Here is a 6,000-nt window from a genome sequence, read left to right as displayed (position 1 = left end):
GTTACAATCTCTGGCCATATGCCCTTGTTTACCATATTTAAAACAGGCTCCTAACACACAGTGACAAACCCCACGATGCCTTTTGCTACATATATTACACATTGGGGATATATCTTGGGAAGAATTCGAAGTACTCGAGGAGCCTGTATTCTGCTTCTTCAAAAATTTCTTTTTCGAAAAGAAGCCTTGTCTTTTACTGCCTTTCCAGTCTGTCGTCGGTTTTGCTTGTCTGGCTATGTTAGCCTCTGATATTATGGCCCGGTCTAGCACCCCAATATAGGTTTCCAGGTTTAGGACATTCACCCTTTCTAAAATATCACTTTGTAGCCCACTTTCAAAATGTCTTGCTTTCTTGTAGTCGGTATCGATCACATGTGGTGCAAACCTAGCCAACTCAGTGAATTTGGCCTCATACTCAGCTACTGTCATGTTATCTTGTTTAAGTTCCATGAACTCTGATACTTTCCTGTCACGGACACACTGAGGGAAGTACTTATCATAGAAGATTTCCATAAATTTTGCCCAGCCAGTATCTTTATGATTCTCACGCATTAACATTCACCATCTTCTTGCTTCGTCTTCTAGCATAAAAGTGGCTAGAAGTACTTTCTGTGTCTCTGTACAAGGAAACACTTCAAATAGCTTTTCAATGCCGAGAACCCATGCTTCGGCTTTCAATGGATCTAATCCACCATGGAACTGTGGCGGTTTCATTTTCTTAAACTCTTTGGTGAGAGCTATTATTTGATCATCATTCTGTAAGTCTGGCACGGGTGGAGGTGGAGGATGTGGTTGCTACCACTGTTGTTGCCACTGTTGTTGTTGCCTCAATGTTTCTGCCATTTCCTGAATTAATCTTTCCATTCTATCCATTCTGGCAGTAGAGGACTCCTCTATCTCATCACCTCTTGTTCTCACCATCTGGTTAGACTTGCATTATTCTCTACACAAAAGTTTCACAAGTATGCATATACTAAAGAGCATACGTATTCAAATAATTTTACAATGCAAGTAAATCACAAGGTTATAACACATAATCGTTTGCATTAAAACGTTTAAGCGCATTCTAGATGCTTTCAGATTCATACTTATCACATGAATGCATCCTAGATCTCTTCTAGACACTTATTGCTCTTTTGGACAAGTGTGTGAGTTATTAACTCATGCTCTGATACCACTCTGTCATGACCCGAACCCGCCCCCATGGGTTAAGGACATAACCGGCCAATAATCGCGAGATCACCTACGGCCTTAAACCAAATCAGATATATTTTAACAAAGTTAAGGGGGCCAAACGGAAGCAATTTCAAACTTTTGTCCACAGAGTTGTGCTTACATGGCACGTCGTAAGATTTCACCAAAACATACATTAATGACTCACATCAAGGAAAGTTAACATATAATCTTTACACAACCGGATCATTCGAGTCAGGGCCAGCCAATCAAAACTATATACAACTATAATCCAAAGTTCTCACCAACATGACAAAATATAAGAAAATGGCAAAAGGGCAAAAACATGTCTCGTGTGTGAGACGTAGGGGCTGACTCTTCAAAACCTTGACCGTTTCACACAAACTTCACTGAGGCTGGGTTTGGACCTCCCTTCGCTCACCTACAGACACATGAATGAGCGTGAGCAAAAGCCCAGTGAATATTATCAAATAAAGAAGGTACACAAACGGTATTTAGAAAAACATACATCAGACAGCCTTGGTCCCAATTCATATTTCTATCTAATATATATATATATATATACATATACGTCAAGTGACTGCGGTTCCAAGCACATCAAACGAGCTCGGGCCCAATTCATTCATATATGACAGCGTTAGGACCATTCATGTCATACGACCTTTGGCCCATCCATGCAGGTCATACGGCCTTTGGCCCATCCATTCATGTGATACGGCCTTTGGCCCATTCATTCATGTCATACAGCCTTAGGCCCATTCATTCATGTCATACGGCCTTTGGCCCATGCATTTATGTCATACGGCCTTTGGCCCATCCATTTATCTCATATGGCCTTTGGCCCATTCATTTATGTCATACCAAACATTTGTCCACTATTCAAATTAACAAACTTATATGCAAATAAACAATTGGACAAACAACATACTTCAAAATATCTTTATTAAGATATTACTCACAGTGTTCTGCCGGTGGATTCGGATTCACCCTTGAGCTCAACCCTACACATTATATAACACATATGGGTCACAAACGATTCAATTCGTTCTTAATTCATATATCCCTCTTAGGCTCCTTTCTTATCCTTTTAATTCATTCATGATGCTTAATGCATGCCTAAGAGTACTTAGAAGTGAGAGAGAATGGAAAATGAAACACATAACACATTTACAAAATTTCTGAAACAGGGGTCCCCGCTCGAGCGTGGGTTCCCCTGCTCGAGCGGACCCCGTGGGTCTGCAAAAGTACTAGTTGCCTCATTTTTACGCTCGAGCGTGAACTTTCCGCTCGAGCGGACATCAATGTCTGCAAAAAGTTCTAGGAGCTCGCATTTCATGCTCGAGCGGCGCTTTCCCCGCTTGAGCGGACATGCCAAATTCTGGGTTTTCCATAACTGTTCTTGAGGCTCAAATTCAACATTCAAGGGCTTTAAAGCTCGAATTAAGGCACCAAAAATAGGGAAACACATTATATATCATGAGTATACAAACAATATGAGGCCAATTGCTCAAAATCATAATCCAAGTCTCAAATAAATCCTCATTTCTTTTGTATAATCAAAACTCATGCATTCAAACCTCATATAAGCTCCATATCTTCAACAATCAAACATGCATGCCAATTTTTGACTTCATTTCTATTTCAAATCTTACAAATGACACTTATTATTATGAAACCTATGAAAATTATGCATGCATGTGAAGATTGGTGCCCAATTCTCCATATTCAACATTATTCATGCTAGCTTATACAATTGCATGGCAATACCTGGTGATACATAGTAATTTTAGGCATGCATGTAAATTCTAACTTCACATTCAACTCAACCTTTGCCATGAGCTACCATATCACTTGAATTCACAAAATTACAAACTTAACTCGTGAATTTACTCACCTAGGAGCTTTAATCTTCACAAATTCTGGCTAATTCTTTGAGTTTAACCTCCAATTCTCAAGCCTTTAGTTCAATTTTCAATTTGAGCTCCCTCTCTCTCTCTAAAATTTGAAGGGGGAAAGAATCCCGAAAATAGTTTTAGGAGCAAGTCATCAAACAAGATTACATGTTTCTTAAAAATAAAAATAAAAAACAAAAATGATGCCAAACAAGGAATTTAAAGGCCACAAAATATTTCTTTGAAACCGAATCCAATGGATTGGGATGTTGACAAACTTGTCGAGTTCAGTTAGATTGAGATCTGAGTTTATAAAACCTAATTACAATATAATTGCATAAAAGCTGGTTCCTAGCACCAATTGGTTGCAACAAAACCTTTTTGAGTTGGAAGAAAATTTACAGTGAATGAGAGAAAGATCACCTAGAGATAGTCTATCAACATAACAACAACAGCTAAGAAAAGTTATGGACATGGAATCAAGGATTATCATCATCAACATCATCACCAACATTACCTTTATCTTCTTCTTCTTCTTCTTCTTCTTCTTCTTCTTCTTCATCTTCTTCTTCTTCTTCTTTTTCATCATCATCATCATCATCATCATCATCATCATTCTTGAAGTATGCATGTGCAGGCGCATCAAGAGATGATATTCTTCTAGCTGGATTCAGGCAGAGCATTTCCTGCATGAAAGTAGGCAAATTTAACAGAAACTAGATGGTTTAAGAGAGTGAGAAGGAACAAAAAAAAAAAAAAAAGAAACAAAACAAAACAAAACAAGAAGAAGAAGAAAGAAGGATTTTTTTAATATATAGAGATCAGCACATACTCAAATTACAAATAGAAACATCATTTTCATTAGACTTTAGGAAGATCAGTAGCCATGAAGTGCAATAGAGAATCAAATCAAGTACAACTAATATAATGTAACATTTTCATGAAGGCAAAAGTTGGCACATCACCACATTGGGAGGGGGGGAAGTGGGATAGAAGTCATGTATCGACCTTCATAGGCAAACAATTTGGCCTTTGCTGGTATCCAACTTCTAGATGAGGACATTGAGTATGTTGGATGACAAACCCATAAATCTCTGTGATGTACTCAACAACGTACTTCATTTTACCCCTTTCATTAACTGGGAATCTAATAAATATAAACAATAAACCAGTCAGACAAGGAACATTCGAAAAGAATCTCAAGACATGTGTGAAGTTGCATAATACAAAGGTAATTTCTTCCACTAGGAATCATAAATTAGACTCTTACAATGAAGTCAAACCAGATGAATGACATTTTCTACACATATTTCCATGGTTTGTGACTTCAACCTTTACTCCTCCCAAAGCGTTCTTCACCTATTACACAAATAAAGCCAAATTACCCAGATAGATTACTCAAATTTTTAACTTAACTGCATGCAAGCTGCATGAAATTGCCTTGACTGAGCCCCATTACCACGAGAAAAAAAATATATATAGGAGATGAGGAACTTTGAAATAGAAACCAACATTGACTAAATAACATTATAATAAGGCCCCTTACAAATCTAATTGTACATTTTTTGTCATCAAAGGTTGTAGGAGAGTATCCTACGGCCAATGAAGTTCTAATTTCTACTTACAATTTCAAGTCCAAGCTCCATCTCTCCTGTACCCAAACAATCTGACATTGTTCTGACCAGTTCAGCTGCACTATTTGCTTCTACACCATCGTTCGGTTCTTCTTCTTCTAGTTCATCAGCAAGAGAGGGGCTAGCAATATCAATAACTCCTACGATATGCTTTGCATATATTAAAACAGCTAAAAATGTAAATCATAGAAAAACACATATAAGAAAAGAAGACAAAAAAATAAAAATAAAAAAATAAAAAGAGAGAGAGAAAAGAAATCAAATTGGTAGAATTACTTACCTTCTTACAATCAAAGCCATCTTCATCGTTTGAGTCATTATCAGAGTGGTTGGGGTTAACATCATCATCACCGTTGTAAACAATTGGCTAAAAGTTATTCTGATAAATTCGTATTAACTTCCAACTCAAATTCGAATTTGGTTGATTATTATCTTGTGCTAACTGATGTTGCTCAATTCCAAGATAAGTAGCCCAATACACTTTCATCAACCAAATTGTCTTTCTCCCTTCATGCCTATCAAAGTGACAGTATATGACGGACCGAGCTAAGATTGTTGTGACTTGTGCTCCAATTACAACATCATTCACTGACGAGCATTGATGCCATTCATATCGTCTTAGAATATGAAGAGTCGGTTCACGCGAAAACCAGAAGTATAAGCTTTCTACCAGGTTATAAATATCAACCATTGCTTGATTCAGGTGTGTAGGGTTCATAGGCAAATCTAGTGACAAAACCATAAAGAAGGGGGTGTTCTCAAGTTCATTGATGTTGATGTTCAAAACCCTATTGAAAAGGTACATCGTGATCAATTATATTAAGTCCACTTGTCCAATCACTCCCCATCCAAACTGTATTGTGTGTAACAACCCCAAAATCCTTTGTGTTTCAACTTGAATGTCAAAACCTTGATCATCAGCTCCTTAAACATTTTTGATTTGTAATGGTGTCTTCCTATAAATTTTCAAAATTTTCTAACCTTTTGGAATATTTGCATTTGGAACCTGAGGTACTGCCCTAAAGACATCGATATACCAATCAGTTTTTCGAATCTCCATTTGAATATACACGTCTTCCTCTCCTAGCAGATGATCCCCCTCATAAACTACCCCTAGGTCATGGGTTGCTCCCCTTTTTATGCACATCTACCATCTATAATTTTGTCCTTCGGGTTTCAAATCTATTTCACCTTGCAGGCAAAAATACAATGCACCTGCTCTGACAAAAATAGCACGTAAGTCTAGGTCGATTTGACGAGGATCTAACTGCAACTCATGT

Source organism: Camellia sinensis, chromosome 14, assembly GCF_055761805.1.
Source record: "Camellia sinensis isolate YWXY chromosome 14, ASM5576180v1, whole genome shotgun sequence".
NCBI classification, from domain to species: domain Eukaryota; kingdom Viridiplantae; phylum Streptophyta; class Magnoliopsida; order Ericales; family Theaceae; genus Camellia; species Camellia sinensis.
The sequence above is the reverse complement of the archived record's forward strand: the minus strand, read 5'-3'. Positions refer to the sequence as shown.